This window comes from Aptenodytes patagonicus, chromosome 2, assembly GCF_965638725.1.
Source record: "Aptenodytes patagonicus chromosome 2, bAptPat1.pri.cur, whole genome shotgun sequence".
In the NCBI taxonomy this organism is placed as follows: domain Eukaryota; kingdom Metazoa; phylum Chordata; class Aves; order Sphenisciformes; family Spheniscidae; genus Aptenodytes; species Aptenodytes patagonicus.
The window spans coordinates 3,305,124-3,323,747 of NC_134950.1; the positions used below are offsets into that span (position 1 = coordinate 3,305,124).

At 48.1% G+C, this 18,624-nt stretch overlaps 1 long non-coding RNA gene across 1 annotated transcript; it reads right to left on the minus strand.

The window, feature by feature from the left end:
- Positions 1 to 2,466: 2,466 nt before the first annotated feature.
- On the minus strand, positions 2,467 to 18,416 carry LOC143157312 (uncharacterized). Its single transcript, XR_012994755.1, has 3 exons — positions 18,335 to 18,416; positions 3,678 to 3,928; positions 2,467 to 2,832 (listed from the first exon to the last, which is right to left on the minus strand). It is a non-coding gene; the product is annotated as an uncharacterized LOC143157312 (long non-coding RNA).
- Positions 18,417 to 18,624: the final 208 nt, after the last annotated feature.

Below are 18,624 nucleotides of genomic sequence, written 5' to 3' on the forward strand. Positions count from 1 at the left end.
AGCCTTGCTGGAGCCAAGGCACATGGCAGCTACTGGCATCTCCCCTTTGCAGAAAGACTCTCACAAAGAGAATTCGATTGATCTGAAAGTTTCTCCTTGACCAGTCCCTAATGACTGCTACCCATCTCCTTGGTACCTATCATGTGTAAAGAGGTTATCTGATCGAGGGAAGGAAGGCTCTACAGAGGGATGTGTAGATCCAGGACAGGCTGGATCGATGGGCTGAGGCCAACTGTATGAGGTTCAATAAAGCTGAGTGTCGGGTCCTGCACTTCGGCCACAACAACTCCATGGAACGCTACAGGCTTGGGGAAGAGTGGCTGGAAAGCTGCCTGTCGGAAAAGGACCGGGGGGTGTTGGTCGACAGCCAGCTGAACATGAGCCGGCAGTGTGCCCAGGCGGCCAAGAAGGCCAATGGCATCCTGGCCTGTATCAGAAACAGTGTGGCCAGCAGGAGTAGGGAAGTGATCGTGCCCCTGTACTCGGCCCTGGTGAGGCCGCACCTCGAATACTGTGTTCAGTTTTGGGCCCCTCACTACAAGAAGGACATTGAGGTGCTAGAGCGTGTCCAGAGAAGGGCAACGAAGCTGGTGAAGGGTCCGGAGCACAAGTCTTCTGAGGAGCGGCTGAGGGAACTGGGGTTGTTTAGCCTGGAGAAAAGGAGGCTGAGGGGAGACCTCATCGCTCTCTACAACTCCCTGAAAGGAGGTTGTAGCGAGGTGGGTGTCGGTCTCTTCTCCCAAGTAACTAGCAATAGGATGAGAGAAAATGGCCTCAAGTTGCGCCAGGGGAGGTTTAGATTGGACGTGAGGAAAAATTTCTTTACTGAAAGGGTTGTCAAGCATCGGAACAGGCTGCCCAGGGAAGTGGTTGAGTCCCCATCCCTGGAGGTATTTAAAAGACATGTAGATGTGGTGCTTAGGGACATGGTTTAGTGGTGGACTTGGCAGTGCTAGGTTAACAGTTGGACTTGATGATCTTAAAGGTCTTTTCCAACCTAAATGATTCTATGATTCTATGATTCTATGATTGCTTGTCCCTTGCTTGTTCTTTGTAGGACTAGATACTTCCTACCATATTTCCCCTGCTGGCTCTGTTAATCCCATTTTACTGTGTCTGTAAATCCTACCTTAATGGGATTCTTCCTCATCATCCCTGATCCTCAGCATGAAACAGCCCTGTTACAGGTAATTAGGAAAAAAAACACCTCTCCAAAATCCAGTACCTATCTGCTAAATATTCCCACTGCCTTCAGTGAGCATTGGGATCTCATTCCCAACCCTAGTCCATCAGACCATAAGACAACACTTAACTTCAAGTACAGAAGTAACACATCACCAACCCCACTACAGGTCTTCATAGCTTTGGCTCTGGCTCATAACATTGTCAAGCTTAAACTTCCTCATCCGTGGGTTAAAAAACAGTCGGTGATGCTTATCTATTCCAGGGAGCACCTGTGAAATGGATTCACATATGACTAAGGTCGTCTGAGTCTCAAAGGGAAAACACGTGAGCTGAACCCTGCTCTCACACTCAGGACTGTCGGTCAGCCCACAGTGACTGCGGGTGCCGCTGCCCAGGCAGGCTTGAGGCTCTCAGCTGTGATGGGTCATGATGGCTGACAGCAAAGCATCCTCCTGGTTTGTTCCTCACCAAGATTCTCTTGGAACTCCCCCTTCCCAGCAATTAAAATAGTAAAGAAGAGTAAGGAACAAGGCTGAACCTAAGTGGATTACAATGGACACTGACTGCTCTCCCAGGATCACCCAGTCCCAGTGGTTAGCACCTGACCAACCCGGAGATGTGACGTACAAAAAGCAGGTCTTGTGGTGATTAATTAAAGTTGGATGAGGACTGCCAGAATTCTCCTTTCTAACCCAAAGAAACTTCCATCGTTCCTTGCAAGGTCAGCCCCCAGGAGGGAAAAAGCAGTGGGAATAGGTTGTGGTGCTCTAACCACGTTTGAAACAACTTGTGTTCATCTCATTAGAGAAATGGGAACCCAGGATTTCTTCAGCACTTCCTGGCCAAGCCCATACCCCTGTTCTCCTGGAAGGGCAACCATTCCCATGAAGGCTGGGCTGAGGAGTGGGGAGAAAACGTGACTGCAATGAAGAATGAGCTGGGGGTGCCACTGTCTCCCTCCAGCAGCAACCCACAGGGTTTATGTGTGCAAGCTGCTTTGTACCTGCTGATGTGACTCAGACCTGTGCTAAGGTGGCCTCGGGGGAATTTCAAACACACTTGACTGAAGCACCTACAATAAAAGCTGGCTCCCTAAGGTCCTTATACAACCAAAGAAAAGGCAGAGCATCATTCCTGGAGCTTCTTTAGGGATCTGTAAAATAGCAAGCATGAATAATGTGGTTTAACCCCAGCCGGCAACTAAGCCCCACACAGCCGCTCGCTCACTCCCCCCTGGTGGGACGGGGGAGAGAATCAGAAGAGTAAAAGTGAGAAAACTCATGGGATGAGATAAAGACAGTTTAATAGGTAAAGCAAAAGCCGCGCACGCAAGCAAAGCAAAACAAGGAATTCATTCACTGCTTCCCATCAGCAGGCAGGTGTTCAGCCATCTCCAGGAAAGCAGGGCTCCATCACATGTAATGGTTACTTGGGAAGACCAACGGCATCACTCCGAACATTCCCCCCTTCCTTCTTCTTCCCCCAGCTTTATATGCTGAGCATGATGTCATATGGCGTGGAATATCCCTTTGGTCATTTGGGGTCAGCTGTCCTGGCTGTGTCCCCTCCCAACTTCTTGTGCACCCCCAGCCTCCTCGCTGGTGGGGCGGTGTGAGAAGCAGAAAAGGCCTTGACTCTGTGTCAGCACTGCTCAGCAATAACGAAAACATCCCTGTGTTATCAACACTGTTTCCAGCACAAATCCAAAACATAGCCCCATGCTAGCTACTATGAAGAAAGTTAACTCTACCCCAGCCAAAACCAGCACAACAAATCCCAGCCCGCCTGTTGGGTTTTTTTTTTCCCCCTCTACTGCTTTGGGGCAAGTTGCTCGCAGTTATGACAGGGAGGAATCAGAGCTTGCATTTCTCCCACCACTCAGCTGAGACCTGCTTCAGGCTGCTCAGGTCTCCTAAAGTGAGATAAAATTCATCCCAAAGCCAGTCTCTCAGTGCCAGAAAATGGAAGGGGTCCAACGCAAACAACAGGACAAATAAGCCAGCCAACGCCAGCCCTCTGTCAGTCAGCCTTCCCTCTGAAACCAAAAGCAAAGCAACTCCCAGAGGTCTCTCCCACTCCGAGCATGGCTTTGCAATTATAAATTATCCCAAGATTATCTCTGTCCCCAGCACTGCTGTGTTCACCTCCTCTGTGTTTGCCACAGGATTAATTGCTGCTGCATTGGCTGCACTGCAGAATAAAAGCTGGGGACGCAGCAAACTCCTAATTACCACCATCATTCAGTGGCAGCAAGGGGTGATAAATTTAAAGCCAAATACATGAGGAAACACTTTTTGTTTTAACGTAATCTTCAGTTAACTAGCACAGACTGCTGCTGGGAAAGGAATCAAGACAAATGGGACCAGGCATCCAGAGGGCCTGAGCAAGAAAGAAAATTAAAGTTGCACTGGCTGAGACAGCAATGCCCAGAGCTGACCGTCCTGGCATCAGCAGGCACCATCCAAGGACCAGGATGTGCTTCTTGCTCTTACCACATCCTAGCGTGATGTTTGACATTGCCTGGGTGCAGCATCCATCCTATCCCCTGACACCCTGCGCTCCCAGACAGTCAGGAGGTCTCATCTGTGATGCACAGCTGATGGAGCATCAGCAAGACAGGAGAGGCTGCAGTGGTGCCAACTTCTAGGACTCTGCATTCAAAAGAGCTGCTCCAGGACAGTGTCCCCATCCAACCTCTTTCCCTGATGAACCACACGTCTCACATGGGGAAATGTGGAGATATCTGAGGAGAGAAGATACCTAGAAGTCTGGTGCCGTTGACTGTTCCAGTGCAGAGCACTGGCCTTTGAGTTTGCTTTTCAGCTCGAAGTCTCTGGTTATCTCCTGAATACCCTGCCTGAGTGTGAAGGAAGGAGGAGCTTCACCTCCACCAGAAACATCTCTGGCTTGCAGAAGTCCCCCACAGCCTCACCATCCTCATCCATGGTGGGAACAAGAAGCAAATACGCTGCTCCTTACTGAATCTGGGCTGGAGCAGAGTAAAGCCGAGCTCCATGGGACTGCAGGAAGGTCCTGAACACCAGTACTGCTGTCGCTCTGGTGCTGCAGGACTTCCAGGCGCATGGAAATGTGGTGAGAGCCCTGAACCCAGAGGCTCAGATGAAACACCAGAAGCTCCACGGCCCTGAGTGGGACTGGGCTGGAAATCTGTCAAGCTTTCTCATGAGATTTCCTCTCTCCCTCCTGGTTCCGTCTGAGCTGGAAACACCATGAGAATAACTTTCCTCCTTGCATTTCAGCAGTTTTGCTTCCGGGCCTGCGCTAAACAAGGAAGTGCAGAGGCGTGGGAACTGAGGGGAGACACAAACACACGAGAGCATGGTCTGAACTGCTCCAGATCTCTACGTGCGACTCACTGCCTCCGTCAAGGCGATTCTCCTGCCAGCTTAACTCCTCTGCCTGGGCTGACACCTTCAGGTGGAGATGGTTATCTCAGTCTTCCCTGTGGGCCAGATCCTGCTCTCCCTTAGACAGCAAAGCAATCCTAGCAATAGCCACTCAAATTTTACTGGTGTGAGACAAGAACATTTGGACCATGATCTTGATGCCTTTTAAAGACACATCACCTAGCCCACAGTAGAGTACTTGGACACAAAGTCCAAACCTCCAGGGAGCCTTGGTCCTTTTGCTGCCTATCACAAGATGTGGTAAAAGGGCTTGACTTCTCGATGCACTCAGCATCTCAGCACCCCAAGAACAGAGTGCATTTCAGGTGACTGAAGTTAAACTGATAGTGTGGAGTACCACAAACCATCGGCACTTCAGGCAAGGTTGACCCATTCCTCCCAATTTCTTCACTGCTACGTGCCTTCAGCACCCACTGACAAAACAAGGTGTGCTCACATGAGCAGGTATGGCACGTAGGGATGAATAATGCTCCTCTCACCCCATATGTATTTCAGGATAAAATTCAGGCATCACCACAGACTAACGCACCACCTAACATACGTTTAGATCAAACATTCAGTATCTCAAAGCTACAATTAATGTGGAAATGGAAAGGAGTTTTTCCCACCCCAAACAGCTTGCAATTTAAGGCACTGCTCTTTCCCATAAATCTCCACCAGATTGGCATGGAAATCTCTTTGGGATTATGAGGATCTATTCAGTAGTTCAAAGGTTAATTGGAGCAACACCAGGGTTACGAGCAGAAAGGAGGGGACAATTTCTAGCAGCAAGGTCGCAGAGCTACTGAGCACATCCCTCTGGAGCATTCATCATTATTTAATTATTGCTGTACTAATAGCTAGTATGATTTAAAGTATTCAAGGTCTCTTAGGCTTTGTGAAAGAAGCAAGCCTTTTGTGGTTTTTAAGGACCACAACATAGGAGAAGGGTGTAGCAGCCTCCTAGCCCAGCAGGCCCTGTTTCTCAGCACTGAGCACTTAAGGTGAACGACTGTACTTACTTGGCTATATGACTTCTAGGCAGGAGCTGGCCCAGACCACGGGCAAAGAAGTTCAGGTGCACCTCAAAGACCTGCAGACAGTGCCAGCACTAGCCAAGAGAGGACTCAGTGACTTGAGAGGCCACTTCCATCTGAAAACATCTGAAAACCTGGCCGCGTCTGCATACTGTTCAGCACCAAGGGATCTCCATCCTACCAAAGGCTTCTCAGTCAGCAGGTTACATCTGAATTTGAGCCCGTCAGTCAGGGTTAGTACCAGTTGCAAAGCCATCTTCCCTTCCTGGACAGTGTTACCTACCACTACCATCACCTAGCCAGGTTCTGTTGTCCTCTCCTCTACAGCAAGCACCATCGTGTGCCAGCTCTGTACATTGATGTTAACTGCACAGCTGGAACTGCATCCCCAGAGGCATGTGCACAGCTTCTCCATGTCCTTAGCTCAGAGAGAGAAGCACAGCCCTGAGCCGTGTCCTCCTCTTCCTGTCAGAAGAAGCAAGAGAGGTAGAGATGCACCCAAGAGCCATCCTGTGACTCTGGTCCCTGTCAGCTCTCTCCAGTCTGCCCTGCCCAAGGCACTTTTCCCTGTCACAGTCTGGCACATCTATTTCAGTTCTCAAATGCAGAGGATTGCCACATATCACAGGGAACGAGAAACAGATTCCCACTGGGGAAGCAGGGTCCTAGAGCACTGTGGCGTCAATGACATGCCCTTGAGGTTCAGAGGAGGAGAACTGGACTGCTTGTTAATCCTGCTTCCCAGCTGCTGATTTCTAGGGATAACCTAGCCAGGGAATTCTAGGGAAAACTTTAAAAGAACTTCTAGTAATGCACTAAGAGAATAAAATCCCCAGCATTGCAGCTCACAGGGAGGCAATGCTGCTTATTGCACAATAAACCATGTGAACCACTGGACACAGATCCAAGGCATCAAGAAATAAGCAGGAGCGTCTCTATGCCCTTCTAGCACAATCACCTCTCTCTTTCATTGATTGGCATTAGAAACACGATGCCTCCAAATCCACCTTTCAGCACCATTTTCCATGATTCTAGGGTTTTCTCATGTTATCTTGTGCTAGGTGCTTTTCATCTTTGAAATGACTCATGTTCACATGTTCATCCCCACCACATTCCCCTCCTTGCCCTTATCCCAGGCCCTCTTCCCCAGCTTCCCCAGCCAGCATGAGCCCTCAGCCTGTTCCTGACCTCTCAGCATTGCAGTCTTGAGCTCTTTAGACTTTGCCTGCAACTTTTCCCATTAGCACTTTTATTAATTCAAAGATGTCTTGTCTTGGAGGAGAGAAAATACAGCAACCTGGAAGCATAAGGTAAGGCCACATGATTGCTCCCCCAGAAGACAAGCACGTGCCCAGTGGCCAGCTAGATGCTACCTTGCATAGTCCTGCCCCTGAGGGCTAAGAAATGAATCGACAGGACAGTGCTGCACCTTTACACAGGCAGGAAAAAGAGGCAGCGGTGAAGGTAAGTCATGAAATCAGAGCTGCATTACTCAGCGTGGTCAGCTTGTCATCGCATTTTGCGACCGACCACCTGAGTCACAGGAGTGGAATTCATGTCACTTAAATTTAGACATCTAAAACGTAGAATCTTATGTCTGGCCACGCAGCTTCAGCTTCTTTTACACTCTATGATTCATTTGACCTCTCTCAGATACTATTGCAGATTGAATCACAACCTGGTTCTTCCTATTTCTCTGCATCGTCAATAAAGGGAGCCGACGGTGACTAGTTCATCTGAAGTCAGACATCTCAATTTTACATGCCAAAATAAGAGCAAAGGAATCCCACTCTGGGTATTGTCATTTCTCCCTAATTGAAGGGCTTAAAATTTTCAAAGCAGGAGGACAATGACAGCTGAATTTGTGGTGGGGCTTTTCATGCCAACATTCAAAGACCATTTCTCCCCTGCCAGCTTGCTCAGCTTAATTCATGGGAATGTCTAGAAACGAGAACCCCTGGAGCACAGCAAAAATGAGCCAGGCTCTGGCATTTGTGTGAGCAACCAGTTCTTAATTATTCGACTAATACTAGCATTGTGCAGCAACCATATGCACCAAGGGTCTGAAAAGGTTTCTTTGCCACAAAGACCCACGTACAAACCTCCACATGGAAGGTGGGTCTAGTGTTTCTGCAGTATTTCATGTGCAAGAGCACAATGCCAAACTGCAACTGTTTTCAGGGTGTTTGAGGAGTTTATAAGGTATAATGAATCTGCCTTAAGCGTAATTTGGGTCAGGAAGAATCAGAGAACCAGGAAAGGTACGCTAATACTGGTCAACTAGGAGAGGTATCACAGGCATGGCGCAAACCCTCCCATGTTCTGGAGAGGACAGGAGCATGCTGGCAGCAGGAGTGATGGGAAGAACCACAGGAGTAGGGTTTTCTGCACGAAAAGGACACAATTACCCTGGGAAGAGGCTACAGAGCCAGGCTGCAGAGAGGCTCTCTGAGCCATGAGGATGGAGGCAAAATTACTCATCAGCCCCTGGAGGTTGGATAGCTGGGGAGATGGGGTTTCTTCCTTCATTAGGAGATGGGTCAAATACGACTAGAAATTAGGACTTTATCATTTCAGCTGCCCACGCCCAGAAGTATTGCTAGCAGAGGGCTCTGAGGCAGAGCAGAGCCAGGAGGGAAGGAAATGTCTTGGGCAGTGCCCACGGCCTGCACTCAGACCCCATGGGGCTACGGCAGGGCCAGGAGGAGAGCACTGGGGAAGGAAGTCTTACAGCAAGGTCGGACAGCAGCTGTCTCCAGGAATGAATCCAGGAGCAGCGTCCTCCTGGGATGGGCCAGGAGGATCTTGTGTTGACTGACTGCCCTTCCTGAGTTCGGGAGGAAATTAATCTCCCACCGTGGGCTTCAGTTTATTTTTACATTGCAAGTTAGCCCGAAGGGACAAAAAAAATCACAAAAAAATTCTATTCCCTAAAAGGAATCACAAATTTCACAGCGACCTAAGGAGATTAGTCAAATCCCTGTGACCGTCAGCAGTTTCACTTAGGTCAAAGCCTGGCATAACTCAATCTCTGTGAGAAGAGAGGAGAGAAGCGGCGTAGCGCGGACTGCCCAGCTCTGCAGGCAGGCCAGCCTCTCCAAGAGGGCCCTTCTACAATATCTAGAGGGCAACATCCCTTTTGCAGTCCCGCAGCAGAGAGGGAAACAGTCAGACTGGCCCAGAGTACAGACATCGAAAGGGAGCGTTATCTCTTGCAGATACCACAGCGAGACCTTCCAAGCTGGGAAGCAGGAGGGGGACCAATTTCCCAGGCTAGGAGACATCAAAGGCTGTGTGAAACCTTCTGAAAATGCTCACACTGAATTTCTCATGCATGGGTGGGCATATGGAATAACTCTCCATAGGGTCAGGGAAATGTAGAAAGTGGAGAAGTCGGGCTCTGATTCGCCTCTTGCTCTGGGGGAGAAATGAAGAGAATTTAGCTCAAAAGCTAAAAATAAATATGCCACCCGTAGGTTTGGTTTTGCACAAAAATTGGCCTGAGTTAGGTAACCTAGGGCCCCTTTTTGGAGGAAATCATTTCCATCCCCCGGCAAACATGCCTGTGTTAATGGGCTCACAGAGGCGTCAGCCTTTCAAGCTGTGCATCAAATTTCATCCAGGGTATCAGTAATGTGGAGGAGCTGTGGTACCACTGCTGCAATGCACTCATTGAGCAGAGAGGTGCTGGAGAAGGAAATCGAGGACAATCTTTTGGATTACTCTAAGGAGAAATAGGGCTTTCAGCTCATACTCCAGAGTTTTAAAAAGATCTGCCTCCCTTTCGGTGCGAGGAAGGAGCCTCTTGATAGAAATCCACTGGAAAGGCTCCTGCCCTGTTGTGTGAAGACACAGTATTGCTTTACATTGTATCATGAAGCCAAATAGGATGGAAAGTCCATGGTGTCTGCCCTCTGCTGCAGAGAGGCAGGAGGCTTTTGCAATTGTTTCCCTTTCCCTGATAAAGTTGCTGGTGCAGTTTTTAGAAGAAACTAACTTTTTTTGCAATTCTTAGCTCTTCTCCCAGGGAAACTTGTTCTCTCTTTGTGGCTTCTCTGCTGTTTGAACTCTTCCAGTAGTACCAGCCCTGAGGGTTTCAAAATTATGAGTCAGGAACTGGGAAATCCTTACACTGATTTAGAAACTAAAAGATTAAAAACAAAACAGCAAAAGACACCCCAACCGCAGGGACTTTCAGGTTGCTTCTGGTCTTTGAGCTTTTAAGGTCGAGAGTGGAACAGTCCCATTGCAGTGTTTCTAGGTACCATCACACCTGCTTTTGCATCTGCTGTCTTGTGTTAAGAGCTCTTTGGGGCAGAAAGCATCTTTCTGTCCTCTGAATGTGCAGCACTTAGCACTAGGCGGTCTGCAGGCAGGATGCAGCCTCCTGGGCACCAGGAGAATGAATGTAATCATTACAATCAGCTGTTTCACCTATGAAATACATAATCTGAGCAAAAACATTTAAGGAGAAAGCAAGATAGCAGATGGGATAAGGGAAGGCAGACAGCACTGTTGTCCACCACAGCTGCCAGCATTTTCAGTCTTTGGTATTTGCTCCTGACCCAGTGAGAGCTTTCCTGTGGGGGGAAAAGGAACAATAACGATGATTCTCATGTTGCTGATGCACACAGAAAAGGACATTCAGGTCCAATTTTTAATAGCTGACATTGTGGGAGCCCCTGAAAGCCCTCTCTTGATCAGGTTCCCGCTTTGATTAGCACTGTACCAGCAAAGAGGAAGATATTCCCACTCCCAGACAGTTTACAGACTACACGCCTCTGAGGCAGGGCACAAAAACGGAAACATGGTCCTTGTCTCTACAGGTGGGAAAAGCAGATCCAGTGGCGTGAAGTGACCCGAGGTTCCACTGCACTATGCTATGGACAGGTCAGAAACTGAGTTGGAGTTTCCCAGCTGCATGACTGACAGACACGGGTAAGCTCTGCCCAGATTGGGAGCAGCTCTTACTCCCAGGTGCCAGAGCAGTGCAGTCACTCTTGCACAGCACCGCGTCCGACCACTACAGCCAGTCAGACCTGCTCCAGCCAGCCCTCAGACATCTCTGCTCTTGGTCCTCTGCAAGGTCAGGTCGCTCTGAGCTGGAGTTTGCAGCCCTGCTCCTCACCCTGCACCTACAACACACACAAAGAGGACACAAGGCCTGATCTCTTTGACCAATTGATCTCTTAGCCATTTCCAGGAACCTTGCAAAATTGCCTTGCAAACTGCATGGTTTTGCCACTTATTTCTGCTGCAGATGATCTCTTCCAACCCAAAATGTCCCTGATCCTATGATTAAAGCTTACTTTGATCTTCCTTTAAGGAGTGGGAGCTTGGAGGAAGAAGTGAGGAAGCCTGAATGCTTCTGCCTGCTGCAACGACCTGACTTCGGAGACAGAAATGCAAGAGCTACTTAGAGAAGCAAAGTCTTCAAAATATTTGATCCAGATGGAGAAGTGGGATCAAAATCACAGTAGTGCCTACTTCTCAGATCTACCTATGTCAAGGCTGAATTTGGTTCTGGACATACAGAAATAATTATAAAAAAAATTCCTCCAACGTCAACACGAGGGAATGTTGTCTGCTATTCTTCTAACATCAAGACGACCAAAAGCATGAGCTGGGCTTTGCACTAAGTGGGTTCAGGTTGGGCAGAGGTAACGTGGCCCTTTACTCCTCATGATTTCACCAATCTGAGATTTGTTCTCATGCATTTCCCCACCCTCCACCCCCAAAAAAGCTGGAAACACAGTTTCCCTAACTGGAAATGCACATTTCATAGTAACATTTTCCAGACCACTTTGCAAGACCACTTTTTTTCAGCACAGCTTTAGTAGAAGCTCACTGCTCTTACCTGGCCCCTCGGTGTCCGTATCCTGACAGACTCCTTCAGCAATCTTCGACTCCTCTTGACTTCGCCTTTTTGTGGTGTTTGTTTCTTTGCCCTTCTTAAATAAACCATTGGCAGTTACTATGGTAACACACCTCATTCTTTCTCTCTCCTCCCTAAAAGTCTATTTCTATTTAACAGGCTTTTAAAAAGACTCTATTTATACTTTCTTTTGTTATCCTGCCGCTGCTCCCTTGCAGTCAGACAAGGGCAGGCACAGAGTAGTGCATGCACTAGTCTGTGTTACTAATAATGGCTATCCATAAGCACAAGAGCAAGCCTTGGGGATCAAAGCTGTGACCTTCATCAGGAGATGCTCTGCTTCTTAGACGAACAAAAAGGAAACCTGAGACACGGCACACCGGGTGCTCCAGCAGGAAGCACTGCTAGCAGGGGCCATCCCCACCTTCCCACTCTCCAGCAGCGTGCTAAGGGGCTGCAAGTCCCCAGAAACAACCATCATGTGAAAAACAGCCTTGCTATCACTGCAGGCAGCTTCCACCTTTCCTCTCTTCTCAGTGTCAGACATTTGTCTACATTACTGGTAATTGGATAAAAAGAAAAATATGAGCTGTTGTCCTTTTTGCTTCCTATTCTGTGAAAAGAAAAGCTCCCTTCCTCTCTATGCTTTTTCATTTTAAATCTCAGGGCTATTAGCAAGCGTCAAGGTTTATTTCCTTAAGGTTCATTGTATCATTTAAACATGCAGATTACAATTTATCTTAACCCTTAGCTGAAGCAGTAGGTGTCTGAATTTTTATGATGGCAGCTTTTCTCCTATTGTTTTTCAGGCATTTCTGCTCATAAAAAACAATGGGTCTGAAACAGTCCAAGTACAATTTGGTTCCTTTCCCCATTGAGAGGTTTCACTTGCATGGACAGGCTGGTGCCAGAAACCACACGTTTTTTGGTCATCTTTAGGGTGTTCCAGGAAACATATTGTCAACAGATCTCAATTTTTCAGTAGGAAAAGCAAGTAGAAGAAAGACTCCCCAGCCCTCCCCTTCTTCCCTCCACATGAAGACAGCTTTCAGGACTTCTTTATTCATGAAGAATGATCCCAACAGTTGTAAATCCATTTTCTTCTCGCTTGTGATTTCTACAGCCTGGCCAGCACCAGAAGCTGTGATGCCCTCAGAGTGACACTCCAGAAAGGGTTAAGGTATCTAAAACTACAGCCTCAATAAGCAGCTCGCAAAAGTGTCCTGTCCCCAGGGTAGGATCAGTGTATGAGAATTTGCTCAGATCATGTAATGTTTGTAACTTGATTTCCTGCCGGAAAGCTTCAGTGGGCGGAGTTTCTGCTGAACCAGACAGAACTAGAACTATTTCCTTCTCCAGATTGCTTGTGCATGTCCAGTCAAGCTCAACTGAATTAATAGCAACCGGCTCGTTTCCCCCACACACCCCTTCCCATTCACCTCTTGCAGTGGAGATACAGGAAGTATGTGATAATCTTGCTGCCAGGGCAAGTGCCTCAGGAGGTGGGATGATCCCGCAACCTTGGGCAAGTCCCGTTCTTTCTCTGCACCTCTGGTCCATCTCTTGTTATAGTCTGGAGAAAGGGTGTCCTAATGACCAGCCTCCTGCCCTACCAATTTCCTACACGACCTTGGGAAAGTCACTTGACCTTTGCCTGCCTCCACTTTCTGTGAAATGGAGAGGAAACTAGCAGAAGGCTTGCTCACCCTGCTGCCACCACCAGTATTAAACCAGGGCCCATGAGGACTGAAAGTAGGAACCTTTCCAGTTTAAGCTTAAAGACCAGTCGCTATCGTCTCCTGGAGCAGTGCAGACCTGTGGTGGATCACCAGAAGCACTTCTGCAAGGGCAAAACAGCCCTGTTACCTCCCACACTCCCAACTGCAAACTGATTCATTCATCCGTTGCCTCCGCCATCCCAGGAACCGTGAGTTTCCTTGACATCCATCACTGAACACAACCAAACCTCCTTGGAAAGGCCAGATCCTGCTCCAGGTGCTTGGTTTTTTCCAAAGTTCTAGGTTTCACCAAAGTGGCTTAAGCTAAACCCCAGCAAGATGCTTTCATCTATACTAAGAGCATCCACACAGGGATGAATGCATGCCTAGCCAAGTGAGATCCTACGGATCTCATAGAACAAATCAGAGCTGGTGCCAGAGATCTACCCCACGCACAGCTTCAGGACTCTGCTGGCTTTGAATGGTGCCAGGTCAAGTTATTTGAGGTTCAGCTCAAATTAAGGTTGATGTTAAGATGAAGGTGGGCAAGCTCCCTTCCCTCAGTCGATTTTCAGCAGCACCTTTCGCAAATCCTTCCCAGGGTAAACAGCAAAGTCACCCCGACCAAAAGAAATGAAGCACTGTTTTTTTTTTTCTCACGGGACCAAGGAGGAAACTCCTTTGAGGCACAGAGACATTTCTGAGTTCCGTGTTTCTCACCCTTTTCCAATTGCTGCCTCCACACCAGCCTGTCAGTCGCAGTGCTTGTCTTTGCTGGACACCTGGGGCACACCCTCTCCTCCCCACACCGATAGTATCACGTCCTTAGGATGTGTCTACACTCCCATGTAGAGCTGGTTATGCAGAATAGTCCTTTCCTTAGGCCTGGCTAAGTCTGGAGGCCTGGGTGTGAGATAGAAAGTAGGCACTGCTCCTTATCATATAAGGAAGATTATGCAAGTATGTCCTTTAATGAGGAAAACGAAGGCTCTTTGAATAGGTATGTGGGGTTGGCTGCAGGTAACTTCTGGCAGCGAGCAGGGTTGTTGCAGCATGTACCAGCCCAGGTTTCCAGTGCCAGATGAAGTGGGGCAACCAGCCGCCCCCCACCAACCTCCTTAAACCGAATGAACAATTCACCTTCTTTCATAAAAAAGGACAAAACTTGAGGACCATAGCACCACTGAAAGAACTGTCACCGGGACCTAAAACTCAAAATGTTTATCTATTACTGTTACTTCATCTCCTTTCTGATTGCTGGCTTGCAGGCATGGGAATGCAATGCATATGGATTTGGTTTTTTAATTGCAATCATTTTGCAGACCACCTTCAGGCATGCTAGGGACCACCAGTAGTGCAGGGGACTGCATGTGAAGAAGCCCTGCCCTAGGAGACCCATCCTGCCTTCCCTGATGTGGTTAAAACGCCATTCCACGTTGTGGTGCCTGCAAGGATTTCACCACGTTCTCAGCCCAGACAAAAGCCCTGGGATATGCCATGTGCCTGAGAAAGCAGGACTGAGCTTCAGCTGTGTAGGAGGGCAGCTGCAAGAAGCCAGGCTATCTGCAGCACTTGGTAGCGATCCCTTTATAGACTCCCCCATCTCTCTTACATGCAAATGCAACCTCTTAGTCTCTGGGCCCAGCTCTTTCTGTTCTGAAGTCTTCGTTGGCTATTAATACCTGGGGAATCTGTGAAGTAGGCAAACAAGGTTTTGATGAGTGTGGGAAAAAGAAAGGCGTTACCACGTATGAGTGAACTTCAGTTTCGCTCATGTGCTGAATTAGTCAGTGCCTTCAAGTGAATTCCAAGTGCTGGTCCAGCTATTAAATGACTCTTGCGGGAGAGGTAAGTGCTCCATTTTGAGCCTCTCTTGGAGGAAAAGCTAACTTTAAAAAAATAATAAAACCTGAATCAGAACTTTTGCATAGGTTTTCTTTTTTTTTTTTTAACTTTCTTATCTCTCCCACAAAGAAAAAGTATCCACTAGTCACTGCACAGCAGCTTCTGGGACCTGGAGAAAGCTGGAGAAACCCGGAGAAACTCAGGTTGCTTGCAGTGCAGGTGAACATGATGTCTGTGTCAGGAGTGGTGACTGGAAACCTCACGCAGATGTTGAAGTCCAAGAGGCACATGATGTGATAACTGCTTCACCAAAGGAGCAAAAGTACTTGGTGTAGAGCGTCAAGACACAAGCTCTAGTGGCTGAGAAACTCAGTGGAGGACTTGTTCAGTTTAAACAGTTAGTGGACGGGAAGGAGGCATCAGTGCTGGAACATTAACACTGACATATCAAGAATTCATGTTTCATTTCCTACCCTGGAGGAGTGGTTCCTCCTGCAACCTTTCCAACCCAGAATTAGCACTTTTCTGCTGCTTCCCTCTCTAACACAGCAGTCGTGAGAAGTGTTGTCTGCAGGTGGCAAAAAGGAGGGTAATTTTTTCCATCAGTTCAGTGTTAATGGTGTCCTGGCTTGAAGAAAACTGCATTTGGCTGAAATGGAAATAACAGAAGGGGTAGGGAAGGACCATGGAAAAAAAGATTACAGAAACTCAGACAAAGCAGGTGTACGGATTGCATTTCCATCCTTTCTGCAAACATGGAGACTGCGTGGGCTTGATCCAGGAAAGTGTCCTAGCGGTAATACAAGCCCTTTGACAAGCATACATTAAAACCCGCCCAGGCTTTCCACCAACACTAAGGCAAATACAGCCCTCTGGGATTAGTATCCGCGCACAGGTTACAATCCTTCCACATTGCTTTTCAGTGCATTACGCTGAAAAACATGCTCAAGGATGCTAACGTGCACAGGAGATTGTCAATATTTGTGCTGAAAATCCATTCAAATTCAGGAAATTACAGCGAACATGAAGCCTATTTGATCCTCTTAAGGCAGTGACCTGATTGTGGAAACATTTCTCTCTGCCCGTTTCTCTAAAATACAGAGGAGTGAGGCAGAGCTTGTCTGAAGATGGATTCAGGCTTGCCAGGAGACCTGAAGGTGTTCTGCAGTTGTGTTGCGTATCAATTTTTAATGCCTCCATTTTCCCTCCAGCTTACAATGGACAAAAGTTCCCTTAACCAAAGAGCAGCAGCAACACTGGTATGAATTTACACCCTCTGCCAAGAAGCTACGCTCTCAGGCATAGCAAGCCTTCAGCCTCACCCATGCAAGAGGGATCAAGCTGGGTTTGACAGCACTTCTGAGGCGATGTGGTGGAGGCTCACGCTGCTGCCCCTTTTTCTTTTGCCAGAGCTGTCAAGCTGAGATTGTGCTCAAGCGCTAGAATTTGCCATGTGACATTTCAAATGGTAAGCAAAGAACAGCTTGCACACCACCACTCTCAGGTTCTCAACTAAATAAAAACAGATTACTGGCATTTGCTGCATCTGAAAGAAAGGCGGGTCTATCATATTCACAAACAGTAAAGGATACAGAAAAACAAACGTATTCCCTCAGAGACAAATACAGTTCCTCATCATGCCTGGGAATCCCCATGGAAGGAAAAGGGGTCATGCTGTTTTAACAAGAAAGGATTTGACCAAAAATACCCAACCAACTAGAGCAGCTGCAAAGTTGTTTTTCTTTGTGCTGGATTTTTTTGTTTGTTTGTTTCACTTTTCAATTTTTTGCTTTTAACGAAAGCATTCGCAGGCGGGTTTCTCAGTTGGTCCTACCATCACCAGCAATAGCAGGAGGACTTCTGCCCTCCAGAGCTTTTGCTAAGCTTTGCCAGACTGATTCTAGCACCACTGAAAGTCATGCTCTGAGTATTTCATTAAAAACGTTGATGTGAATAACAGATAATTTTCTCACCTAGAAAAAGTAGCAAGGAGTCAAACAGCAAAATGCTAAATGTCAATAGCAAGGGAAGCAACAGTTTTCTTTCTGTTTTCAGCATACGTCTATTGCAAGGTGTGAATGTGCTGATGTCTAATCAAGGTTAAGCTTATGCTATGCCTCCCCCCCCCAAGAGAGAGGCAGAGGAAGGGGAGAGCTAGGCATGCCGATGGATATCTCTTTTATCCAGCTGCCTGTTTTCAAACTTGCAGAAATTGAATGTCTCTAATATCCTTTGAAATTGGTCAATAGATTCAAAAATTTTAGCAAAGGATCCATTTTATATATTTATAGACATACACTGCAGTTGCATAAGATTCACTGCATTAAGAAACCTTGGTAAAACTGACTTGTTTCCTTTACTAATTCTTTTTGTACGACGCAGTAAGAAATTCTGAACTTTTTATTTCCTTTTTTTCTGTTGGAAACACTCAGTATGCCAAATCAGCCTTTCCCAAGTTCTGCTGAAGGACTTGTAGATCTTGACAGGTCAGCCCTTAACCAAAGAGGAGGCCTCCTGGCCCTTTTAACAAAGCATGTGCTCAGAAACATAAAGCACTGTCAGGCGGTTCTGGTTTAGAAGTCACCGTTTTAGTGCCTTTCAGAGAAGAGGAAAAAACATCCTTGAAATGAAAGCATATCTGAGGATCTCCCGGTATTCAGCTGCTGTCCCTTCATCTCCACGTATTTGTGTGTGACTCCTGAGGAATCACCTCATCCCTCCATGCCTGTTTGTCACCCCAAAAAGCCCTATCCTACTATTCTTTTAATGCCTGCAAAGCCGTTGGCTGCCTCCGTGGTGACTTCTGCTAAAAGAGTCCTCAATAAATCAGAAATAAATTAAAAGAGGCAACTTGCGCTGAAGTCAGGTGCTCTGTTCAATTTGAACCTTTGAATTTATGGTAGTTCTTTACACTACGCCACAGACGTAGACAGGGATTTATAGCCACAGGAGTCGACAACCTGAGGCAAGGCCCTTGGCGGGAAAGGCTGAGCGATGGCAGCTCCCGAATCACGCCAATCCCTGGGGCAGCGACTTGCTGGGCGACACCGCTGCGCCTCGCACGTACCCAGCACCGCTAACGGCCAGATATTAAATATATCCTTTATAGCGCTTCAGGAATGAGCGGCCTCCTCCCCGCACCCGGCCCGGCTGGCGGGGGCCCTCATGGGCCTCTGCCTGGCCTGTGCTGCCTGGGGCAAGGGGGGCACCCCTGCACCAAGCCCAGGCCTGTGCTGCCTGTCCCTGCCCCCAGACCTCCCTCTTCACCTTCCTCTTTGTCTTCCTCATCTTCCTCCTTGTCGTCGTCTTCTTCCTCTTCCTCCTCCTCCTGCCACTCACCTCATGCCCCGCGCCTCACTGCGCCCCCTCACCTGGCCCCGCCCAATCCCCGGTGGACACGCCCATTCTCTAGCCCCGCCCACCACACCGCCCCGCCCCCCGTGTCCACGCCCCTTTCCTAACCCCGCCCCTTCACCACCCCTGCCGTCTCTTCTCTCCCCTTCCCATTGGCTCCCCGCTGCCACGTGACGCCGCGGCCGCGCGCTGCCGGGGCGCGG